This window comes from Numida meleagris, chromosome 5, assembly GCF_002078875.1.
Source record: "Numida meleagris isolate 19003 breed g44 Domestic line chromosome 5, NumMel1.0, whole genome shotgun sequence".
NCBI lineage: Eukaryota > Metazoa > Chordata > Aves > Galliformes > Numididae > Numida > Numida meleagris.
The window spans coordinates 68,484,512-68,511,260 of NC_034413.1; the positions used below are offsets into that span (position 1 = coordinate 68,484,512).

Consider the following 26,749-nt stretch of genomic DNA (forward strand, 5'->3'; position numbering starts at 1 on the left):
TTGGCCAAAATAGAGTTTCCCTGTAATTTGCTTGGCTGAGGATATGGTTTGGGGGGTACTCAGGCCAAGGGGTAATAGAGAAGCGTGTGTAACTTTGGTAGAGCAGTCACCCTGCTTTTAGGATGAGCAAGTTGGAAAATGTAAGTTCCTTGCTGGGAATAGCATCTGGTTTAGTCTTTTGGCCCTGTTCTATCCTGTTGTTATTTTCACCAATGCTTGTTGCATGCCACAGGGTAAATAAGCACTTTAAGGCTTGTTTCTGTGAGATTTCAGTCTTAAGAGTCAGCACAGGATTTATCTGGCTCCGCTGTTGCCCTACAGAGTAATACTTATTTTCCTGTCCTATGTCTCCTTTGCAAATATTCCTCCTTCCCGACTCTCCAGATGAGGATGGGAGCTTTGCAGCCTTTTTTATTCCATGGCTAAATAGCCAACAAAAGATTTCCAAATGTCATAACTTCTTATTTTTTTTATATTTTGGAGAAGCAGAGATTACTGCAATGCTGTCCCCGAATGTGAACAAGTGTTCAAAAATAGGCACAACTTGAGCGCATCAAGGATGCTGATCAGTATAGGTGGATTTTTGAGGGCAATACTCCATGCAAAAGAAGAGAAACAGCTGTCTGTCCCCAAGCCTCATTGGGAATTAATCCAGCTCAAAGCTGGATTAACTTCTATTAAAAAAAAAAAAAAAAAAGCCCACAAACTTGTATTCCACTGCCACATATGGCGATTATTTAGACTGCAAATATTAGGCAGGGCTAGCTGGTTGGGTACTAGAGAAAGACTCCTTTAAATCACTTATTTTTATCCTGTTGAAAAAATGGGGTGGAGGGGAAAAAGCATCTGTCACCCATCTGAGTTTGGAGAGAGATGAGTAGTGCAGGAGAGTGTTGGAACATCTCTAACATGATGCAAGGTTGCGTGGAGCCATTGAGGGAAGGCACTGCAGTGCTGCAAGGCAGCACAGTCTCTGCCCCCGGCCCTGCCCTTCTTTTGCTCTGTACGAACTCATATCAAAGGAGGAAATTCTGTACTCAGAGGATAGTGAGGCCCTGGCACAGGTTGCCCAGAGAAGCTCTGGGTGCCCCATCCCTGGAGGTGCTCAAGGCCAGGTTGGATGGGGCCCTGAGCAACTTGGTCTGATGGGAGGTGTCCCTCCCAGGGCAGAGGCTGGAACTGGATGATCTTTAAGATCTTCTCAACCCAAACCATTCTATAATTTTATAAGATTTTATAGGATTTTTCCATTTTAGAGTGGCATTTGATGGTCATGTATACACCTTGGGAAGCGCAGTGAGGCATGCTGGTGTGTCATTCATTCAGGATTTACATGTTCATACACAAAAAAACCCTTTCTTTTCTTTCTTTTTTTTTTTCCTTCTTTTTTTGCCATGCAGACTCAGCAGTGATTGAAATAACTAAAATGAGAAAAAGAAAATTGTTGGTTTTATTAGAGCGGGTTTCAAGGTCTGTCTGTTTGTGCACAGTCCAGATCTCAGACAGCTCAGCTCAGGGTTTGTACTATCAGGTGGGCATTTTATTATCAAAAATACCAATATCTGCCATGGAAGAACTGTTCCCATAGTGGACCCCAAAATCTTTGTGAGGGTTCTCCTCTCTGTGATCTATCCCAAAAAGAAGAGCTGGCAAGAATTAAATGATAACCCATTCTCGCCACCTTTTAAAGGTGATTCTTAGTATGCGGTTTTGAATTTCTCTGGTTTCACACATTGCTGGTTATGTTGCCTATTATAAAGGATTCAGTAAGACACACTTTCTCCCAGTGGTATTTTATTTTGACACATCTCAAATGAAAATACAGCTCATTATCTTATACAGAATTCAAATATGTTGTCACCTGGTTTTCCTGCATTAAAATATGATTCATTTTTGCTGTAGGTGTATGAAAAAGCAGAATGACTCTGTAATAAGCCTATTTAGTAATTTATTTATGTATTTTTGTTCACCTAAAAATGGGGCAAATGTCAGGCTTTGTCTTCTTTTAAAATGTCTTTGTGTTCAGAATACAAGTGCTCTCGTCTGGTCCTGTTATTTTCTTTGTTGTGCTGGTTTTGGTTCTCAAGAGGCATATTTAAATTTTCATAAATATAGTAAAACTTCTCAGGAAAAAAATGCTGAGAGACCTCATTTATTTGAGTTTAAAAATATTATTTATAATGCTCTGTAAAATATATCAGCCCTGTTGGGGCAGAGTTGCCCTTTCAAATCAGTCAAAACCTGAAACCTTTTACAGGATGCAAATTAAGGGCTTGATTAAAAGAGAAGTCGTGTTCCACTGTTTTTGGTGAATTTTATGTGGGTACTACAGCAGTGAATGTGGGGCTTGCTAAGCAAATCCGTTTTGAACATTTTCATTTTTTCTCTTTATGCAGTATAAAAGATATAAAGCATGAAAACTTGGCTCAAATGGGTGTACCAGTCTGTTGAGTTTACCTGATCCAGAAGGTGTTTTAAATTATGGAAACCACAAGAGATCAATACTTCTCAAAACATCACTGGCACATTTGAAAATTTTCAAAATAATATGATTTTGTCAAGTCTCCACAGTACCAATCCACGTCTGAATAAGCACGTCCATCTAAGCTCTTGATTAACCAAAACTAATGTTAAAGAGGTGGCCTCTGATCTGTGCGTTTGAATTTCCATCTTGGAACAGGCTGCAAAGGCTGGATTTAAAGTTCGAATTTTGTTTCATTTGCAGGAGAACGGAAGAGCTGGCAAGCTGAGACACTACCAGTACTTTGTGGAAACCGACATATGAATTTGTTCTACAAATGTGCCAGGGACACACTGATCCAACAGTTAGATCACTTCCAGAAGACACGGAGTTAGATCTCTGAGTTCACTTCCAATTGCTGACTACTACTATCCAATAAAAGAAAATTTCTGCATAAAGTAAACAAGGTAATTAATTACAGCGCTGAGTGATAACCCAACAAGAGCTCCAAACTTCAAGCATACACAAACAGATTAAAAAATAAACACTAAAATACTCTAATCCTTAGAACAAAGTAAGTTCTTCTCATTGGTTTGGGGGACTTGAGGTTGCGAATGAGCTTCGGGTTTGTGTGCTTGACTGAGGTGGAGCAGAAGTAACTGAGATGAGATTTGTTGATAGGAAAGTAGAGGACGAGTGTCTGCTGGAAGGACAGAAGGGACAGCAAACAGGGAGATTTAGGTGAATACATTAACTTCAGTTGGGAACGTGTAAGACAGAAAACCTCTTGAACATCATGGGGGATGATCCATGCAAAATTATTGCACAAAAAGACCTTTTTACCCTTTTCACATATTTTTAAATGGCCTAAGGCTCATACATCACGAAACATGGTTTCCTTTCTGCAATCCTATTAAAGACTGGTAACTTCAAGGTCTGATGTCTTAACTGTGTTTTTGTTCTTGAATCTAACCTGTTGATAGTGGCCCACACTGTCTGAAAAAGAGGCCCAAAGGAAAAACATCTCTATAAAGGAAATATATCAATAAAGAGGAAACATAGCAGCAACAGCAGCGCATTATCATTTATTCTTTGTTTTTGAGTAGATCAGAGGAAGACTGACTGCCACTGCAGAGGGAAAAGGGCATGAGAATGAGCATTGCAAGAAAAAGATTTCATTAAAAAATTCCTCCTTCTCTGGGATGAATACAGGGGAGTAAAAGTGTTCCTACAAAAATTGAATTATGTGGTGATTTCAAATATGGTGTGAGAATGAAGGACATATGAGCTGCAACAAGAGAACCAAAGAGGAATTATGTGATGTGTTCAGGCTGGGAGTGTGCTTCACATGACAACAGTAAGAGAGGAAAGGTGGAGGAAAAAAAAATCAGAATCTGTTCTATTTTGAGCCATTAATATCAGCCATGTTGATGTTCTGTAGATAGTTCTATTTGCTGATGGCTCCCAGACACTCATGACATTCAACTTTGCATCGTCCCCTAAAAATTGGAAAGATGTCTCTTTGCGAATGACCTATAGTTTTAATATCACCGTAACTAAACAATTAATTTCCTTTTCCTTAAGTACTGGTGCTTACTCTTGAGGAGCAGAATGCTGTGAGCTTTTATTTCCAGTCTGAGGACAGTTCTATGATAGGTGGAATAATGCCAGCACCTACTTTTCATTAGACTATGATTTGACTTTATCTTGCATGGTCTGTATGGTTTGAGTGAATAAGTCACATCAAAATTTATGGGGTTTTCATTATTACAAATTGAATCTTCATCACTACTGTGTGGATCTAAGTATTCTTGGGCTGCAGAAGACAGCAAGACCCACCAGGCCAGCACAAACTGATGCCAACATTTCACCTACCGTTCCTTTAACCCCAATCTTCAACAACCCTGGGCCGTTGAAACACTGGGATCCCTCAGGGACCTGCCTGGTCATCCCATTTCAGGTTTGCATGACAGGATCCTCGTCTTGTGCAAAAACTCTTGTCTAAACATTCTCCTTTCTCTTTTTTTTTTTTCCATTTGCCTTAGGAAAGGCAGAAGAGGAATGGCCAGAAGGTGCCCTGCTGGTTCTAGGAGCAAGGAAACAAGGTAATCACCTCCTTGTCTGCACCAGCTGGTCTTTCTAAGTGCAACAAAAAGCAACAGAAGTGGCAGAGAAGATGGATAAATTTTCCCTTCATGTAAATCTGTTGTTTTTTTATTTTTATTTTTTAATTTTTATTTTTCCCATTTCTTTTGCAGTTGGAAAAGTTTTGGCATTTCATCAGCAACTTCCCAGGTTGACAGCAAGACCCTCATGACCCAGCAGTGAGTCCCAGTTCCCACCTGGGTGCCTCTGGAGAGTGACAAATCTCTTGGATGTGCTCTGACATCCCAGAAGCACAGGCCAGGAACATCTGTCTGCTCCTTCCCTTCCTTCAGACTGTCCCGAGGAGGAGGGAGGCAAGCAAGTAAGGATATGAAAGGCAAAGGCTCAACTGGCCGTGTTACATTAGCCAACTCAAATAATTCCCCTTGGCTGCGGAAACAGCCTTCCCATCCAAAGCTTTTTTTTTTTTTCCCCTTTACCCCCCCCCACCAAAATAAAAATAAAATAAAAAAAAAAAACAAGAAGAGTTTATTTCCAATTTTGGGCAGGTTCCTTGGCCGTGGGCCAGCTCTCCCCATTGCCTCTCCATACTACTTCCTGATGCCCCCCAAGTGACCTTACCGAGTGCTTCAGAGACCAAACTTTACTGAACAGCAAAATCAAAGTATGCAAATGAAGCTTGGATTATTACATATATAATCATGAAAACATTTTTCCTATGCTACTGCCTGTGCCCAGCTTCCTTCCCTATGACTCTGAGTGTTTCAGAGCTGTATATAGCTGTTGAGCTGAAGCACCTCAGGATGGCTCTGAAGCAGGAAGAGAGTTCAATCTGCAGGCTGGTTTTCCAGGCACTTTCTTTCTCATTCTCCACAAGATAGTTGATATTCCTCCGGATTTTGCTGTTATTATTATTTGGGTGTCTCTACTTCACAGCAAAGGGCAGATGAATGCCTTGTGCAGCCTCTTCAGTCCACTCTAGTTCTATTTTAGGCTGAGAAGACTGTGCTGCTTGGATAGATGGCTGCATTTCATGCCAAAAGCTCAGTCTTCCTGCAAAGTTAGGCATCTCAGTTTGAAAAAATAAGTACAAGGTAAAGCTGTTCGAAGCAGTGCAGGAAGCTGAGTGGCTATCAGATGTATATGGCATTAAGTACGCATCCTGATGGGCACTCTCCTACAAAGGAAAAGTGGTGATGTTTACTTGTGCATTTTAATGAATGAGAGGATGCATATTGTGACATGAGATCCTATCCACCGTAGCAGTTCAACAGGCATTTAAACTCTAAAGTCTGAACTCTGCATAACCAATGGGATCTCGATGAAGGATGTGGAAGAACACTTGTCTGAAGACACCTACTCTTTATTTTTACTACAAAGTCAATTACCATTTCAAAGCAGCCATCCTGCACGTATAACATCAGGAGCCAGATGCTGGCATTGTGATATTGTGATATTAATTTAAAAGGAGAATCTTTTTTTTTTTTTTAAATGTTGACTTCTTCAGGATTAACTTGGATATTCTCAATGCAGTTGAAAAAAGAATTTGCATTCCCCAAGGACAAAGATTCTTGTTTTCTGTTTGGTTCTATAACTCAGTCATTTCTCTCCTGAGGAAGCACAAAACAGAAAGAATGTTTGGTTTCAGGTAAAGTTTCGCTTCAGCTGATCTTTCTGAAAATATACACATGCACCTTTTCAGCCGTTTCAGTTATGAAGCTTATGCATAACTTATCTTTATAAAGGGAAGTTTAATAAGTAAAATTTGGGTCACTGAGGTTTTAACATGTGTCACATTGAATCCTTTTTTTAATCTCCTAAATCACATGTTTAAACTTAGTTTGAGTCTCTTATGACCAAAATCCCTGCCGACTCCTCTCTGGTCCACCCAGATTGAACTGAGTTGCAACACTGCTCCTAGCTGGTACGCATCCTCATCCCCAGTGCCAAGAAAAACCCTTTCCCTCTATGCTTTCTTGATAGCAATGCTGGTATGGAGGCCAAGGACTGACAATCTTTCCTTTAATTCTAAAATCCTCTCCTCCTACAGGGAAAAAGGAAAATGATTGAGAAACCTTTTGCTATTGTTTGGTTGCTTGGTCATAAAGGGGAACCACCGGACTGCCAAGCCAGCATCCCAGCAGCCCTAAATCTCTGTGTAAAATATGGGCAAAAGGAGAGAAAAGAAAGATTTATTATTATTATTATCGTTATAGACTACCTTTATAATGTATGTGTTGCACTTAAATTAATATTTTATAACTCTATATCAGCCACTGCAGTCACCCAAAAGCATTTCTTATTTATCCAGTCGGACATACTAATTTGCTTTTATCAAAATACTTGAGAAATGATTGTCTTACCTCTCCTAGGACATGCTACAGGGTTTATTCTCTCCTTGCTATCTATGTAGTTATACTCATAAATCCTCATGCATTGAGAGCAGAATAGGCTTTATGTGTCTAGCAATTTCTTATGATTTCTAGGCTATTATCCCCAAATCCTAATTAACCATTATTAAAAATAATGTGGCCTTTCTACCATGTGAGATATACCAAGATGATAAGATATGATGTGAAAGTCCCAAGTATAATGTAATTTTGCTGCTTTACTTTTCCTCTGTTATTAGAGATTTCTAACATAATACTGCGTTTTCATCCAAAGTGACAGAATTCAGTACATACTTTGTAGTATATGTTTTGCAAACTGCCAAAACAGAGTCACTGGATTTAGTTTTCTAATAATCATACAGCCATACAACATGCCCGCACATGTCAGAAACTGAAGAAAGCAAATTTATACACAACAACGCGTATTTTGTGGATAGCGATAACCCACCCAAATCTAATTTAATCAAATATTTAAAGAGGTAATAATTAATTTTTAAAGAATTGAAGTGAACCGTAACTAGGAAGAAATGTTATTGTTTATTTTTAATGCCAGAACTGTATTCCTGATGCATTTTTAATATTTCATTAAGGCGGTAACTTTCATAACGTATTTTTTCAAGTTTCATATCTCGCTGATTTATTTTTTTTATTCTGAAGAAAGGTAAAATACTGTAGGGAAACTTAAGGCTTAGAACGATGCATTCTTTGAGGAGCTCTTGTTAAAACTAACTGAAGTCTTTTTATACAAGCTAAGGCACAGCCTCTGCTTGTGAGCTGGGCAATGGGATCTTCTTTCAGCCAATGGATGCGTTCATTGGGTACTACCTTCTATTCTGTTTCTGAGCTATTAGCCATCATTCTTACTTTATGGAAGAGATATTTGCAAGAAAGGTTTTAAAGCCCATTGCCTTTCAAACCTGCGTTCTGGCCTTCCTCGGTCCTTTGTTTTTTGTTTTATTTCTTCTTTTTGATGAAGCGTCTCTCACGTTTTGAGCCTTTCATACTCAGACTGTGGAAGCCTGTTTATTTCACTCTGGCTCCAGCCCTAGTTAAAGGTGTGAACTACCAAAGTGGAAGGGGGCACGTGCACATTAACACTGCTGTGGAAAACATTGCCTGACAGATGGATGCATGTTAAATGGGTGTTTGAAGAAAGGTGTTTGCAATAAAAATCCTGAGTATGGCATCAGAGGAAGACCACACACAATTTTCCACTTTTATTTCTGTAATATATAGGGGTCAGGCTAGTTCTAGTCCCTACGTTTTTTTACTGTCACTTACTCTCATTTGCTATTTTGAGTATGCTCATATTTGATATTATATACGAATAATTTATATATTAATATTTGAGTGTTTATTTTAAAATTGGGCTGTTTTCAAGCGTCTACTCTGCAGCACAAGGGTCTGAGACAATGTAGCATAAATTATTGGTTTATTCAATAAACAAAATGGTGTAAGGATAAATTGAATTTCTACAGTTTCAGTGGCCAGTTCTAGATTTTGGGGGGATACTCACCTAACATCTAACAGTTATGCAGCCATGAAAATGATGTGCAGATACGCCCTTGCTTGGGTTTATCTACCTCTGACCAGCTCGAAGAACTGAAGTGTTTAAATTCTGGTTGAGAATTGAGGCAGGAAGTTGGAACTAGATGGTCTTGGAGGGCCCTTCCAACCCAAGCCATTCTATGATTCTATGATTCTATGAAAGATGAACTGTAGATAAGAAGCTCTCTCAATTTCAGTTCCCAAGTCCTTAGCTGTTCCCTGGATAGATAACAGGACTTTTTAGGCACAGCATTGCATTCTCTATCATCTTTGCTCTTTTCCCAAAATATTTCTGACTCAGTCATCTCCTGCCTACACAGCGAACTTTTGTGCCCCCTGACTTAGGCTGAATTAGGTTCTCTTTATGTACAAACAAGACCGCTTTTTTTTTCCTGATTTCATAACTGCTATTTCTACTTCTTTGATTCTTCTAGTTTTCAATTATACTTCCACTTGACTATCAAGATTATCAAGAAAGAAAGCATGATTCACATCTACACATAGTTTACGACCTTTAGATTCTAGTCCGTTTATATAAATCTGCAAACACGAAAAGATACATCATAAGACCTTGTAGGCACCCCAACTGTCAGTGAATTCAGCCTGTAACTGGTTTGTTCAGCTTTATTGAGACCTCCTTATAAGCTGTGCTTGTGTTATGACAATAGATTGTTTATAGATTCTTAAAATGTCCTGACTTGATGGAAAAAAGGGCAATTTTTTCCTTCACAAATACCACTTGACTTTGAGAGGAGTGTTTGAAGCTACACAACCAGAATAGGAACATTCACACCCGCTGTATGAGTGGCTCAAAAACCCTGTCATTTCTCTCAGGCCCAGCTCCAGCAAGCACTTACACACATGCTTAACTTTATGCACACGAGTAATCCCATTGATTTAATGGGATTATTCCCCTATGCACAGTTACGCACACATAAGTGTTTGCAGGATTGGGGTCTATTTCTCTTGCAACGATTTGAAACCTGTGGAAGAAAATGCTGTATGCAAGTTAGATATTATTTAATGGCCACATATTAAGCCTGAATATTTCTGCTGAAATTGGTGAGGCTGTGCCAGTTTGTTTCTGGCTGAGAAACTGTCCTCTTCTGTGCATAGCGTTCACTCTGAGATTGGTACAACGCATCGTGGCTATCACAGCATAGAAAGGGAAATGGAGAGGTGATTAGTAGTAAAAGTACTAAGAGAGAAAATTCTCCATGTCCAGAGGTTATTGTGGTTCAAAACTTGATTTATAACTTGACATTGACATTTAGAAAATGTTCTGCTATGTGCAGGATATCCTCCTCAGCAATGAAATACTATAATAACTCATAACTATTTCAGATATGTAGAAAAGGCTTGCCTTATATATACGTATATACAAATAAAGAAATCTATAGACACTTCCAAGCACCAAAAAACTATGTATAAAAGCGGATGTTTGCATGCACGCAGACTTGCATGCACAGGATGAGCACTGTTATGAAAATGACTGTGGTAAAAATAACTGAACTTAAAGTTGCCTCTGACTTGGATAGTTTACTTTTAATTTGAAATTCTGCAGCCAAGATAATTTTTAAAAATTTAGGGCAAGTAACCATCTGCCATAAATGATAGAAATGGAATATAAATAAAATAGTACTTCTAGTACCAGTGATGGGAATCACAAGCCAAATGTATCCACAGTCTAGGCAGCAGAACACTTGTAGAACAAAAGCAGGGAAAGGAGCTGGTTTGGCCCAGACATGTTTTGATGTGTGTGGTGTATCCTGTTGGCTGAACAACAGCATTATTAAGCAATTTGGGCTGGAGCATGATTGGGCTCCGTGAAGAATTTAAAGAAGATCTTGACTTGAACGTGTTGCAAGAGGAATCATGCTGTGTCATTCAGTAAAAATATAATCAGTCTTATGCCACTGGCACATTCAAACACCTAGTGGGATATGCTGGGCATCAGTGTTCAAGGTTTTATATAAGGTAACAGCTGCTTTGGTCAGGCAGTTAATTAAATGTGTTAATTTTCCATACAACCAACAGTAGTGACAACAGATCAAAGTGGAATTTTATGACATTTCAGGGTTCCCCTATGTGATCACAACGATGGATGGCACCCACATCTTCTTTCACATCCCTTCACTGAATGACACTGCCTTTCCCCTCTGGAAAGCTTCAGTCTTTGACTCTGCAATTCGTGCAATGGTAATACATTGGTACGACTTGCTGGATATTGCCAATTGTCCCAACTCCAATCTTGCAAAGCTGTTCGGGCTTATTCCCATACTGATATTGGTTTAGTCTGAAGATGAAGCAATTCATTTGTAAAGTTATTTTTAATTTTCTCCCTCCTGTCTTAGATTCCTTATGAGGAATGTTCAATGAGCAGACATGTAGGGTGGAAATAAACTAGTATGGTATTTTTGAATAGATACTGCATTCTTCAGATGCAGAATTACAGAAAATTATTTTCTTTTCCTTGATAGTTCCATTTGCTGCATTGCAAGATGACTAATTCAACCTCTTCTGTAACACTGCAACTTTCATAACACAGTAATAACTCAAAGGCATCGGGAAAGATAAGGTAAATGGAGATGATTCATGGAAGCGACTACAAAACCTTTTTAGAAATAATGGACTGACAAATATGAACAATATTTGAATAATATAAATGAACTAGACAAGTTTCCTCCTCACCAAATGTATAAAACACTGTGAAGAAATGTGGAAGAAATGTAAAACAACAAGTTAAGCCTATAAGGACTGACCGAAAATGAGTCACACTCCCACGCTTTTGGCTCACAATTTGAAATATTTGTTTTTACTTGATTGGGTAGCCACTAAAAGTATATAGTAAGATTTGTTTGAATTTGATCTGTCACTTTTTTTGATGGGTGACAATGATTTTATGACATATGTCACATAGTGTCACATCATTCAAAACACATTAAGTCACGCTCTATCCCATCATTTCTGAAGGCAATAATGCTATTCAACATGACGTGACATGAGGAGATGTAACACAACTCAACAGCTGAAGAAATAAAGGGAAAGTTTTGTAGGTGTGACATGGGTTCCTGAAATTACATTGTAATGAATCTTAGGAGGAAGATCCCAGGAGCTAAGCTTGTAAAATGGATGCATTGCCTGACTTGTGTCTTTAGGAGGATGAGCTCTGGGTTACTGTGCACAGAGAGGCAGTGGGTGTATAGTATAGTCATGACAGCAGTCTCATTGGGCTCAGTGGCACAAACTCTTTAGGAACTACTTGTTGGAGAATCTTATGCCTGAAAAGAGACAAGACTGGAACTCTCTATGGCTTGAAACGTCTCTGGGTGTTTCAGAGCATTTAAAATTTCTGCAGCCTGGCGGATGTCCTACGCAGAACCCATTATAAGCTGTGGTCTTCTAATACAGATATTTCCAGTCTGTATGAGCTCTGTTCTTGTTTCTTAAAGACTATTTCCTGTCCTGCCTTGGGACCATCAGGAGCAGAGTGTCTGTGATTTATATGGTACCATGACACTATTTATTCTTTCTGACTGCAATGAAGCTATACCTATTTCTACACACACACACACACACACACACACACACACACACACACACACAGCCTTTGGCTAGCTCAACGGGAAGTTATCTCTTTTTACACCAAAAGCAGAATCCTCAGCACAAAATGTGAAGTTCCCTGGTCAGGTGAAACTTGATCTGCAAGATCCCAAATTCTTCAGCCACTAGGGATGCACCATAGACGTTTTCCAGGATGGTAAAATCTCCTTAGCCATGCACACAAATATCACGTGCTTGCTAGTGTTACACAGCTCCAAACCTACACCTCCATGACTACAGTCTAGTTACACATTATGTTTTTCTCACCATTTTGTCAATGGAGCCTGATTTTCCCTGTTGATTGTCTTGGAAGACATCCTTGATGTCTGGAGTTTCTACTGTGTTCTAGGGCAGCTGAGAACTGATGTGAGTAATATCCATTCACCTCTTTCTTTTGTGACTTTTTCCAAAGAAATAAACAAACCTCTGCAGTTCTCTATCTTTTCAAAGTGGTTAATTATTTGCAGGCTGAGTATCTTGAAATTATTCCACCTTTGCTACCAAGAGAAACTTGTGTAAATTCTTACTTTGTTGCCACACCTGTTGGAAATCACTGTTACAACTTAGGTGTGAAAAAATGTGACTGTACCATACGTAGTAAGGAAAGTACACACACCAACCTCAACGTAAGTGTATCACCACTGCTATAAAACAGACAAAACTACTTTGGTGACATTCACTGTTACTGTACGTTGACAAGTTCCCATTTAATTTACTACATATGGTTCTACGTCTCCATAGCTACTCTCGTGAATTCATTATTCATTAAATAAGTGATGAATTTACTCAAATATTGCAGCCACATGGCCGACACAAATACATTCTAATATTATTAACACGTTGCCAACTTGCAACTCTTCGAAGTCTGAGTAAATGTTTTGACAAGAAGAGGCAGCAAGAACAAATAAGTAGTAGCAGTCTAGATGAAGTTCAGCCATAGTTCTAACAGCTTTAAAGTCTTAACAGTGTTTTCACTGGGGCAGTACCAGATAAATTGCTCTTATGTGTGCATACAAGAGACTAAAATTCCTTTGAAAGTTTATAATTTCTCATGGGAAAACACAACATAAAAGTTACTTTTACTCATAGAAAAACAACACCATATTTTCCTGTCAACCTTTGCTGTTGGGAATTTCAAACTTTTTGCATTTTTTCCCTGTGATTCTTTGTCGACCCGAGGGACAGGCGTTTACAACATAATTTACTTTCGGCATGTCTCTGTAAATCATTGTAATACTTTCTATGGCTAGCAAGAAAAAAAAAAGAAAGCGCTCTCAAGTTGGACTGACAAAGTACTTTTCCGAGCCTCCAACAGCAAACTAAAAACACCTCTGTCTCAGGAACATGGAGAGATACACAAAGAAAACGTTTTACGAGGGCTTTGCATGAATGTTTGTATTTAGAGGTTGTAGTATTTATTGGAAATATTTATTGAACTGTATTTACTTGCAGTAAAATATATGGAATGCCTGGAAAATAAAAAGTGTGTTGGTGGTACAAATTAAAATCACCGGCATCCCATGTTTGGAGAAGGCCGTTATTTTTTTCTCGCTGTTATTGAGGTCTGTTGTTGTCACTGTTGTTGTATGGGCTTAGCAGCGCTGTCTTGGATTAGGTGATTTAAGCATGGCCTCCCATAAAAAAAGCTGGAAACCTGTAGAGCCTTTCAGCCTCACTTTTTGAGGCTGCTGCTAATATCAAGGCTCATTCAGTTTTACATTAGAACTTGATGACTTGCACATTGGTTGAACCTTCACCTTTTACAACCTTAATGGGGATTTATTAGCTATTTCACAGTGTGTAAATTTGAATCTAGGTCAGATGAGGAAGAAAAATAGGGCAAATCTGGGCCTTAAGTATAACCTGCATATAATATATCAGGATAAAAAAAAAGGTGCAAAATTAAACAGATGATTAAAAGTGTCTAGAGCAGTCAGAGTTTGAAAAAAGAGCTTGATAAATTAGGGGTGTTAGCGGGCTGCTTTTTTTTTTTTTTTTTTTTTTAAGTTCAAACAAATGCTCTTTCCATGTATGCCTGGGCAACGCATCCAGGTTGACCAGGCCTCTCCTTTTCCTCCTTGTCCTTCCAGGTCAGTTTTGGCTGATGGAATCCTTTAGTCCGTAGCATTTTGCTTTCTAGTTTTTTTTTTTTTTTTTTTTTTAAGTTCAAACTCAGGTGACTGGTGAAAGTCTGGTTTCCACACAAATTCAGCAGATTAAGGAGTTAAAATGGCTTGTTAACCTGTTTCTGCTAACTGCTCGCAAGAGGAAATGTAACACAGGTGTGTTTGATATTCGCAAGATTAAAGCTTTTGTCTACCATCAAATGTTCACCACATTAAAGCTGTTTTAATGAGGTACTGGAAGATAATGAATGTAAGCCTCTAATTCACTGCAGAAGAGACAGCTTGCCCCTGCTCTGACCTCACTGCAGCCAGGTATCTACAGCAACATATTAGTCACACACAGACCCAAAGCCAAAATAGCCACTGCTTTTTGCACCACTCATCTCCTAAAAGCAGAGGTGCTTTGGGTGCTGGAACTTTTCTGCTCAGCATCCTGGAAATTTAATGTCAGATATTCCCCGAGTGATGGTACCCATCCCTTACTGGTTCCTACAGGAGGGCTGCCTGGAGGAGGAAAAAAAGCAGCAGGCACAAGAAGGAGGGGTTTTTACAGTGTCTGTGGATGGGGGAGTGAGTAAGGGGGAAAAGCGAGTGCAAATTAATGCTATTGCTCAATTATCATTTGTCCTAACACTTAGAGATGCGTAGATAGTCAATGGCTGGAGCGAGGAAATGCTGGAGAGGGCTTCCTGGTTCGTCTGCTTCTGTATCTAATATCTGATGGAGTCACCCTCCCGCAAAGCGAAGGTATGCTGCTGCTTAGTTGTTCTTAATAGAATAAGCTCCAAATAAAAATAAAATAAAGATCCCGAAAGGTTCTCCAAACCAGATTTATTTTGGCATGCGTATGCAGGAAACTATGTACTGTAGCAAGTTTTAAATACTGTATTTGGACACTAATTCTCAACTGCCGTCATCAGTTTGCTGACAGCCATCTGCTTGGACCCTGCTCCTTCCTCCCATTCAGCACAGCTAAAGTAAAATATTGACAGAAACAACTTCTGCAGCAAAAGTGGAAAAGTTAATAACATAACTGAAGTCACATAGGATTTTTCTCTAATGTTCTGGAGCTCTCCTCCAATTTTGTTTTGCTCATGCCTTAATTTAGAAGAGTCCCACCCATCCTAAAAATAGGAGGCTGTATAGCCGGATATCTTTAGATGAACAGGTTACCAAGGAGAGATCTATAGCCGTTAAGTGCCTACCAGATAGTTTGTGTGACTTAATCCTAATGAGCAGTGCACGTGCTCCCGGGGAGCTGGCACACCGTGCAGTACGTTGTCAATCAGAGCAGCGAAAAAGTTATCACATGCATGTTGAACATGCAGCAGATTGCTAAAATTCAGATTCACCTGCAGGAAGATTTTGAACAGTGATGTAAGGAGACCATGCAATGCCCTCCGTCATGCCTAGGGCTTGAGTCTGCCAGTGTGGTGCTCGGGGCTGCCTCGGCACTTACGATAGCTTTGTTCTGCTCATGGCTTGTGGTATTCCCCACCTGAATGAGTTGGAGCTGCTGTAGTTCAGCACGAAGCAGGCTCTACTTTCAGCTCTTTGCAGGAAATGCCATTAAAGCTCTTGCACAGGTCATAGGGCAATGCACGATAGATGACTTCACCACTAATTAGTTCAAAACGAAAAGTGAATGTGTGCCTACATACACACAATCACACACAGATATACGTTCGTATAAATAATTTATTTATCGTATCTATTTATAATACATGAATCTTTTATATTTTATGGCAATACCATCATGGCTTCTAGATTTACATCTCTTATTAAATTCCCCACACAACAAAACACAATGCTATAGAAATATATAGCCCTGCAAACTGATTCAAGACTTCTAATCCAAGTGGTCTTACTGTCTGCAATATTCCTTTCTAAATTGTGCCATTACGTCCCACAAATTGACTTGCAGTGAAAGATAATTTCTTTTTATTCTCTTGCAGTGTTGCAGTAGAAAGAATCTTTCTCATAAAGAACAACGTGACAATTTTCACACCAAACTTTCTGCCATGTGCATCTGTGGCGGCAGTTCTGCAGATACGCACAAACCCAACCTGAAATCAGCCCTGTGAGTAGATGGGTATGTTTGCTGAAGGGGTCAATTAAAACAACAAAATCTTTCAGCACCCTGTGTCCTAGGTGCTGGACCACGCAGCTATGCCACAGGCATACACCACATAAAGAGATTAAAGATGTGACTGGGGAGGGAGGAGGAAGCACTTCTGCTGTGCACTTCTTCTGAAGGTGCATCCACTAGCTGAGTGAAATTTGGATAGCAGGAAATGTTTATTCTCTGAAAGAGTGGCTGGGCACTGGAACAGGCTGCCCAGGGAGGTGGTGGAGTCTCTATCCCTGGAGGTGTTCAAGAACTGTGGAGATGTGGCACTGAGGGACATGGTCAGTGGGCACGGTGGGGATGGTTGGGCTTGGGCTTGGGGATCTTAGAGGTCTTTTTCAGCCTTAATGATTCTTTGATTCTATGACTCTAATGTCAGAACTGATTTGAACTAAATACTGTATTTTAACTTGCAAAGAAATATATAAACAACACGCTGATGACCAAGAAGGCATAGGAGTGATGAAATCCACGTTGCAAATTATTTTGCTTCTACATCTCCAATGGAGTTGATGAACATTCACTAAGATTTTAATTCCTGACAGAGAGGAATGTCTTTATTTTGCAGTGTTTGTAGCACATAAGAAGCTTTCAGAATGTGGTTATAAACCCGATTTAAGTCCTACAGGTAAATAATATAAGAAGGGAAAATGTTGTCATACATTTTGGATATTAAGAGAAGCAAATCTGTCAACTAAGTCCAACCAGGGAAGGTTTTGTTGCCTGCAGTGACACAGTGATACCTCAGAGATTAGGGCATTTCTCCGCCATTAAGAGCAGTCACCACCTGCACAGAGCACAGAGCTCAGCACACCTGGCAGGGGAACTCCTCACTGTAAAACCATGGCCATCAGTCCAATCAAAAAACTGCAAAAGAGGAAAATTGGTAAAGGTTTCTTCTATCTACACTTCCCACTGAAGTGTGATATCTTCAAACTGTTTCTTGGTGTAGTACCTTTGATGCCAGCGTTTATGTCAGATGAGTCTACAAAGATGACGACTGACGTCACTGAAGAATCTACAAGTTTTCTGCGAGCAAAGTCTCATAAAACAGACCAACAAACCAAATTCTTCTCCCTGACTAACATAAGACATAAACATGCACGCAGCTCTGCATAGCCATATCTAATTGTAAGGTCATGCCTTTCTTTAATGAGCTTGCTAAAAGTTTACACCAAGTTTCCTCAGTGAAACAGGTAGGGTTTCATTGATCTCCAGCCAGGGCTGTCATTAAAGAGGATGGGGTTCCAATTTCTGATTAATGAAAATTATAATTATGTACAGATAACCAAGAGAGAGACATGTTTCCATGTTACTTTAAACAAAGAAGAGTTAAGGCCTTATCTTAACTATGCATTGGCACTGCAATGCGAAATGGTCATGCAAAATTAATTTTTAATGTGTTCAATTTATATTAAAAATTTCTGCAAGTGTGTGATTTTTTTTTTTTTCTAAGGCTGGAGTGCTACTTCATTTACAATATTCCCTGAAGGTGTTTTTTTTTTAAAGAGACTCTTAAACTGAAGCCATTTTAAGGGTTTTATGAGACATTATGTGAGCTTTCATATGCAAGTTAGTCGTTAAGTACCAGATATTATATTCTGTAATATGCTTAAGTGATATTAGAGGCTGTATATAGCCTGCAGTAATGGCTATTGCTGCTTTTTTAATTTATCAAGAAAATGTTCCTTAAATAAGGAGCAAATCAGTGCTTGGGTGTAGAAAATATAAATGTAAAGGAAGTAATAGTATCATTGCAACACACTTTGCATGTCCAGCTTCCCGGGGGAGCAAACACAAAGTTTGCTTTCCCCCACTCCTGTTTACACACATGGAAGACCCACACACATGGTGATGGAAGTATGCAAAAAAAAAATACTGAGCAGTATGTGACCATTGCTCCTCAAGACTTCATGAGAATTAATATTATGCCCTCTGTAACTGGGTTTTTTTTGTACAATTCTTGGCATTCAAACAAAGTAGAATCTCACGTTTGGACGTAGACCAGTGAAGTCTTTCAGTGTTCATCTTACAAAGGGAAATATTTTTGTTAAGCTGGATTCATTGGTCAACCTATAACAGCTAGGATAAAAAACCTCACATGGTGAACAAACTTGCTATTTTTCTTCTGGCCCCTCGTGCTGAGAAATAAGAAGGGAAAAAAAAAAAGAAAGATGAAACCTTTAGGCTGACAAGCCAGTAGAAATAGAAAAGTCACTTGACTTTACTTACAGATGTGCTTCCTGCTCCGTGCTCTGACACAGAAACAAACCCTTTTGCAGTTGTTATGCATGGAAGTGGGACACAGGCGTGTTTTGCCCTACCCACCCCATGCAGTGCTCCCTGGTCTGAGCACACAGTGCTGCCTGGAGCCCAGGGTTCATTCCCTTCTCTCTGCCCAGGGACCACACTTCCATGCCCAGCTGCAAATTCCCACTTTCATGCAGTGTTACGATTGAAGAAATGTATTTTAAGTGAGAAATAGTCTTTTCCATTTTCTTTCTCTCTCCCAGCTGCTGTTTCCCACCCTGATTCCTGTTTTGGAGCCATAATTAATGTGTTTTTTTTTCTCTTTTTTCTTTTCTTTTTTTTAAATCACATCATCCTTCTCTCTTGCTCCCCCTCCTCCCAGTCCTCCTCACAGCTGCGGATCCTCACTCCTCCTTCCATCACTGTCTCTATCATCCCTGCTCTCCTCCCTCCCCTGGCTCGTTTAAATATTTCAGAGAAAAGCAATCCAGCTCCATCCAGGCTTCATGGCACTCCTCTCTTCTTGTCTGCACTCATTTTCACTTGCTGTCTCTGGGAGGAACAAGGTCCTTGGCACGATAGAAGCTGCCTCTCTAACAAACCTGGCCGCAAATGAGCATAAAGCTGGGCACCAAATGGGCAACACAGACCTCAGCAAGCGCTACTTTGAAGAACTGTTCTGCAGGCAATGCATGGGTCCAAGCTCTCCAAAGTGATGCAGCAAAAGCCCAGGAGAAACATCTCCCCAGCCCCACTGGGTCTCTGCATCCCGATAACCTGACTTTGGGCTCTTCCTTTCATCACAAAACCCTCACTGATGGCTCCCATGTCCAAGATGACAGAATCATAGAATGGCTTTGATTGGAAGGGACCTTAAAGGTCATCTAGTCCCAGTACCCAAAGATGAGGAAAATAAAGGAGTCTCCAAGGGAAATGTGGTAGTGTTTGGTGTCTACACTCATGCATGGGGATTTCTGGAGGATGGGGATGGCTGGAGGACAAGTCCACGATGTGGGCTGCCCGTCACTACAACTTTTAGGTGGCTTTTGCTTTTTGCTGGGGAGGTTTCTGCAATTATTTCCCACCTTGTTTGGATGAGAAAGTCACAGCGCTGCCAAACGCTTTTCAGTTCAGCTCTTTCCACGGCAAATTTGCACAGAGCTGGACTGAAGGCTAATAGGAAATAACAACATCAATGAAAACACAAAAAAAGAACAAATATCAAAAAAACAAACAAACAAACAAAAAAAACAATGATCAACCCATATAGTTTAGCAGCAATATATTTAACCAATCTATCAACACCTAGGTCACCTCCTCTCTCTGCTGAGCCCAAGCCTCAGCACCAGCAGTTTGCCTCTTCCCCAGCCACTCCTGGACTCTGATAACAGGAGCCAACTTTAATCCAGTTTCAAGGTCTTTCATACACTCCAAACTGTTTCACACATTTCCCATGGGGTAAGTGAGGAAGACTTTGTACAGAGGTTTCCTGTTAGTGTCCACTTGGTCAAAGGCCAGTGAGGCTTTTTGACAGTTACCAACTTCACTCCTGCAATCCGGAGCTTGAACTGGCTTAATCCACAGGAGACAACACCAGCATCTGCTTCTCTTCTCCCTCCCATCCCTTTGCACGCATGCACAAAGCCTCACTAAATTAATGAAGATATTTTTCCACTCTTCACCTTTGTGCATGTACCTTTATGTCCATTTTCTATGCACTAGCTGCGTGTATGTATGTGCATATGTGCTCTTCGTGTGTGCCAAGGTACCTTCCCCTAGTTACATACAAACAGATGTTTTTATACAGAACACATATTATAAATCTAAATCAACGCAGGAACAGAAATCTGAATAAATCACAGCTAAGTTGCAGCTTAAAATAAACATTCTGGAAAAAATAAGCAAATAAACTTTTTTTTTTCTTTTTTTTTGGCAGAATGTTTATTTATTTAACAACAGTGATGCAGTTGCTTACACTTTCTACAAATGTTTTATCTCTTCTTCCTCCGCACCTGTCCCTGAGTGAATAGAGCCACATCTGTCTCATCTTGGCATAACAAGTACACATCTACATCTGCGAAAGATGATTCCATTTTTGAAGGAAACACTGTCTACTTTTACACTCCTGCAGTCTGCTAGAAATTATTGCACAATGGATTTTGTGTCTTGCAGGAAGGCTGCTAAATAGTGAATAGTGAGTTTGGAAATGATACAACAAAAGTAATGCCTGATTTTAATAAATGGATAGCGAGATGTAGATGTAAATATACGTTCATTCTAAACTTTACAGAGACGATAGATGCACTGATTACTGCTACCTTCATGTTACTGTCTCTAGCACAGCAGATTCTCACTTGACAACACTCAGGAAATGAGAATTGTAAAGTAGAGGGATAGTAACTGGAAATAGACGCTTTCACCCGTCAGCTGCCGAGTCAAAGCCTGGATGATTTGGGTAATAGGTAAAAAAATCATCTGATGGTTGTTTAGTAGCAAATACAACACAAAATAATGGGCTCCATGGAAAACAGAAGGTGGGTTTGGATCTTTGTCCAGTATTCTCAGTACCCTTTGTTTGTCCCTTCCCAACAAGATGTTTGTGTTCGGAGGGAGGGGGAAACATTACCCACGGGGGAAGTGCAGGAGGATGTGTGGTCAAACCAGGCAGCCTGCAGTGGTGGAATGAAGCATGAGAAGGGTCTCGGTCCTCTGGGAAAGCCACAGGGTCAGCACGGCCAGCGGGCTCCTGGCTTAGAGCTGCCGCTTGCTGTCCAGGGTTATGTTATTAATAACACTCAGTAGCTCATTAAATAAATGAAGAGGTGAGCTTTGGCTGATGTAGTTAAGGGTTTAATGAGGTAAAATAGCGAGATAGCCAAAAACCTCTTGCTGACTGCACCGCCAGTGATACTGAACTGATGAGTCGCGGTGGTGTTATGAACTTCTTTTATGGGCCTGGCTATCAAAGCTGAAGCAGAAATAAAGGTAAAGTGCCCCACAGCTCCTTGTTCACTGTTGAGTTTTCTTTAACATCACCTGGAGCCAGGGAGAGCATCAATCCAGCACCTCTGTGGGACCTCAGGTACCCAGCCCAGACTGTGTCGTGTCCAGTGCCAACAAGTCTGTGTCTGCTGACCAGCCAGGGAACATGATATTTGCAATGTGTATGGATGGCAGAGAGACTTCACTGAGAAGCAAGGCCTGGCCAGGAAGTAGAGTCTTTGTCTATGGAAAAAATATGCCTGTAATAAAAGAAGTTGGCTTCGCTGCTTTCCATCACTTCCTGGCCATTTTTCATCCTTTGCCAACCTGGAGATCTGTGCAAAGTGTAGGAAGCCTTCCTTACTATCTTATTCACTGAGAACTTTTGAACTTGAAAAAAAAAAAAGAGAAAAATTAAACACAGAAGTGAGCGTGTTGCTTTCAAATAATGTTATTTCTCTCCGAAACTTTCTGTTGCTTTTCCCTCACTGTGCAGTGGGACAGAGTGGGAGCAAGACAGATTCATTCCTCCGTGATTTCAAAACAATCCAAAATGTGGTCAGATCCAAAAGAAATCACTAAGTGTTTACGTTTAAATTCATAAGTAAACTATTTCACCGGGGAAGAAAAGAATCACAATCGGAATACGTTATCAGTCGCAATTATTTTCACGTTTTAAAGATTCAAGATTTAAAGAAAAACCATCCTGGAAACTTTCGTCGGTCTCAGACCCTTTAAAGGATCCTTAAGGCTTCAAGAAATTGAACTGATGATTTTCTCTTAAGGCAGTTACAAAGTGGGGAAGATCATACGTACTCAGCAAGACAGCCCTTCCGCACACTGTACGGGGGTACACAGGTCTCATATGCTATGATGTTGGGCTTCTTTCCTCTTTCTTTTTTTTTTTTTTTAATATTTTTATTTTCAATGTTCCACGTGCTATCTTTAGGCTTTCTCAAAATTAACTGCTTGATTTACCCGTCCTTCCTGGGAACTTATGATTCATATCTTCCCTTTTTTCCTCTCCCTCTCTCCTGCCAGACCTTTCCAATTCCCAACTGCTGCTCTATCTTCTATATTAAGCACCTCAGGCTCTGATGTACTTGACAATGCCTTGTACTTTAAAAACACACACAATAGCACGTTAGCAACCGCAGATATTTGCTATCGTGTGACATACATACGCTAACTTCACATTCATGGCCTTTTACCATCTTAGTAAATACCTCTACATTTACTTCTTCATCTTCTTTGCATTTGTTTAAAATATCATTGTTAAAAAGCCACAAAAAAAAAAAAATCATTGACATAGTTATATAATGTGTATTATTTACTTAATAGCTGTTCTGGTCTATTGGGTAAATATATAGTCAGGCAGTTTTTAAAAACATGTATTACGTACCCAAGAGACCAGAGAGACTCTGAAGGAGCTGTTCCAGTCTATTGGGTAAATATGTATTTAGGCAATTTTTCAAAATATGTTAAAATTCCTTCAGTGCCATTCTGGTCAATTGGTTAAATATGCATTTAGGCTTCTTTTTCAAAACGCCTTTTATGTAGCTGATGACTGAAGAAACTGTAAATGCGAAATGTGTTTTCTTTATTTTACCAATGAGCATGGCTTGCATTTGCTCCCCTATCTCAGCTCCATTCCCTGCTGCTGCATCTCTCCGAGGCCAAGGACGAGCCACACATCACGTGCCATGGCATCGTCACAGAGAGCTGTGGCACGAGCGAAGGCTGACATGGACATGGGTATATGTGAGCAACGTTATGAATGGCGTTAACCCTTCTGGTGGCCATCGTGCTCACTAAAAACGATGCTCTGCACACATTTTCCCTGCATCAGGCTCTCTATCGGTGGACTGACATACTTTGCATTGTGCCATGCTGGTTAGACTGATGGATATTTTTAAGCCAGATGCATTTTCAGTATTCAGAGGGACAAAACAGCATTCATAAGCCCTGCTCTCAACGCTTGTACGAGCAAAGTTTAGCCCATGCTTAAGTACAAGTTAGATCAGGGCTCAACCAGCAGCACTCACATCACTTTAAAGAGATGACTTTATGTATCTGTAAGATGATACATACATTCCTCCAAAATCTTTTTAGGTGTTCAAGGTGATAGGATAATCAAATATGATGGCTGAGCTATAACACAAGTTTCTGAAAATCTGAATGCGAAGTAGCTGTGACAGATGTTAGCGTGCTGGGGTTTGTGCAGCTTCTGCTATACTTCAGCAGAGCTTATATATTTACATCTAGTTCTGTCTGAGTGATCTCTGGTGACAGTTTTACACATTGGTAGAAGCAGGGGCTGGGCTTAGCAAGTGACTCAAGGGAGACAAATGAGGAGACTTCTACAGGCTTGCTCCTATTAATGCATTGCTTTCGAGACAATTAATGACAACTCAAAGCTGAAGTATATGCATATACTCTTAGTGTAGAAGCCAAAATCCTCCTGTGCTTTGCTCCTCCACTGTAATCAACATTTTTTGGTGAAAACACAAAAGAAGCTGAGGAAAGGAAGTGGTGTTTTTAGACAGAAGTAACGTAGAAGAGAGAGAAACGAGCATGGGAACAGGAGGAGCACATACATATGCTCACACAAACCCAAGGACAGGTATCTGCACATCTGGAGATGAAAGTTGGATTGGCTCTATGTATATCCTAAATGGGCATATGCTAACCTAGAAATGTTCTCACTGAAGGCAGCAGGGCCGCTCCTCTGCTTAAATTTAAGCCAAGTGTAAACCTTCACAGCCTGGAGTAGAATGATGTCACCACTTCAAATCAATCAACTGCTTTTGTTTTGCATTAATACAAGTAGAATGCAGCTTTAATTCGGAGGAATTTTTTAAGAAAAACAAATATGGAAAAATATTGATAAGAATTCTCATAAGGAATATTGATAAATGAACATGTTGATAAGAACTCTGAATAAATAAATTTGATGAGTTATTGCCAAAATAAATGTATTATCCGAATTATTAGGCCAGCTGTAATGCTAGTATAAAAATAACAGTGCATTTGAAGTGATGCTGTATTAGTCACATAATTTCATAAACAATGATCAAATCCCTTCAGAATAAAAAAAAATCTTGTCTGTCAAATATTATGAGATGCTTTCCAGATCCACCCATGTATCTAGCTAGGCCTTCCCATTAATCAGGACTACATAGGATTTTTCTTTTTCAATCATTGAGCTGGATGCCGAGAGATGCTCTCAACAGGAACTGTTGCTGCGTAACATTCTCAAGTCTGAAATGTGATTCTATTTTTATAATACAAGGATCTCTGTGGACTAAGGGAAGTACTGGTAGGTTTGGTGTCCAGATCCGGATGTCAAGCTTATTCTGTAAAACAGGTAAAGTTCCATATTTTATTAATATTCCAGTTTGTTGAGGTTGGCAGGGACCAAAGATCTTTTTTTTCACCAATTTATTCTATAAGTTATTTGGTGAGGTTTTCCTTTTCAAAAGATACTCATGGCTTGCCAGGCAAAATGTGGGTAAACTGTAACTGGAGCTTCTGAAATAGTTCTGCCAAACTGTTTTCATTTCTGCCTACTTAACCACGTTCATTGTTTGTTCCTAAATAAATAAAACAAACAAGTAAAAATGAACTTACACATTGTTGCACCACTGATACTGAGCCAAATAAGACAAAGTGCTTCGGTAGAAATTAAAATGCAAGAAAAATGAAAGGACTAAACACATACATTAAGCGTATGAAGAAACAGCCACCATAGCTCCAAAGCCAGGAGATTTCTCTGCTGGTATTTGGCAGCAGCTGTAACAGAGGGCAGGATACTGGGTTAACCCACTGTCGGCGTAATCTGATTTGGCAATTTCAGTGATCCTAAGAATATTCTTATTCTATCGGAACGTGTGACAGCCTTGTGATGGGCACAAAGAGGGGATGAGATCAGACCACCAAACCCAATTACATTAGATTAAACAGAAATGCGATGTTTTCAATAGTCAAAAAATTCTGGAGACATCATCAAAGCTATCAGCGCCCATCTCTTCACAATCTCTACTAGGATCATTTTGTTCCCTCTGCATTGATCTAGTACAAAACAGAAAATTAATTTAAAGGAGGAAAGATCGTCAAATATTTATGTCTGAATATATGTGTGGGCAAAACACAGACTGGGAGCCAACAGCTTATTCCAACAGTCTGGACGAACACTCAACCTCGGGCCCCATCCAAATCCCATAAAGACCCAGAAAACCTTCCACTGATTCCAGTGGACATTAGGCTCAGCCCACATTCCAACCCTCCTTCCACATCTGTGACCTCTGCAATACAGCAGTGGAAGTAGATTCTGCCTTAAGATTTCTTAGGATTTCTTTTACCAGGAAGTAACAATTAGCTTTTTTCTTTTTTCTTTTTTTTTTGGTCATGAAAAAGCATCGGTGTTCACATCATCAGCCTGTTGTGCTCAGACCACTGCTTCTTCAGATCAGTAATGAAACGTCCCCGGGATGTGGAGACATGTTTTAAACTGCACGGCGACTCTGCTGAGTGTTGCAGACCCAACATAGCCAGTGGGGGCAAATCAATAGGGGATTGAAAGAGAAAATCCTCCCTCACGCCAAAAACAATTCCTGCACTCGTGTCTGTGGCACAGATGGACGGACTGAGCTCCAGCACATCTGAGCGCAAGGCTTCTGCCTCCAGGAGCTGGCAAGCCCCAGGCTGGGGTAACAACTCAGCCCTACCCCCTTGGGAGCAGAAGGAAGCTCTAGTTTTGTAGGATGCTCTTCTGCACATCTGAGAGGCGGGCAGTGGAGATCTGATGCTTGTACTCTGATTTGTTTTTCTATTTTAATAAAATACTTAGAAAAGAGAATCACCTCTCCTTACTGGATGCCATGCTTCTCCACTGATAAGAGGTAAACATGAATCCCAATTTTTAATCTTACACCATACTATCCTGAAGCCAACTTAAATATGTAATGACAACAATACCTTATGATTCCATATTAAAAAAAAAATATTAAAGTACATTCAGGCATTTTCATCGTAGCTACAATCTAAGCACTTGAAAAACCTATGACGGTCATTTTTATCTCATATATAAGAATTTAAGTATTTATCTCTTTAAAATATGAGTTTCCTTGCTTGTGAGAAATTTTCTCACTGGGAA

The 26,749-nt window shown here is 39.9% G+C and overlaps 1 long non-coding RNA gene across 6 annotated transcripts in view; it reads left to right on the top strand.

Annotated features, from left to right (window-relative positions):
- LOC110400132 overlaps positions 1-5,045 on the top strand; it is a 42,389-nt gene extending 37,344 nt beyond the window's left edge. For 5 of the 6 annotated variants that reach the window (XR_002439656.1, XR_002439661.1, XR_002439658.1 and 2 more), the window contains 3 exons: positions 2,726-2,928; positions 4,507-4,566; positions 4,720-5,045. This is a non-coding gene — a long non-coding RNA (uncharacterized LOC110400132). Of the gene's footprint in view, positions 1-1,400; positions 1,532-2,725; positions 2,929-4,506; positions 4,567-4,719 lie in introns of all 6 variants that reach the window. The other variant, XR_002439659.1, reaches the window with a different exon arrangement.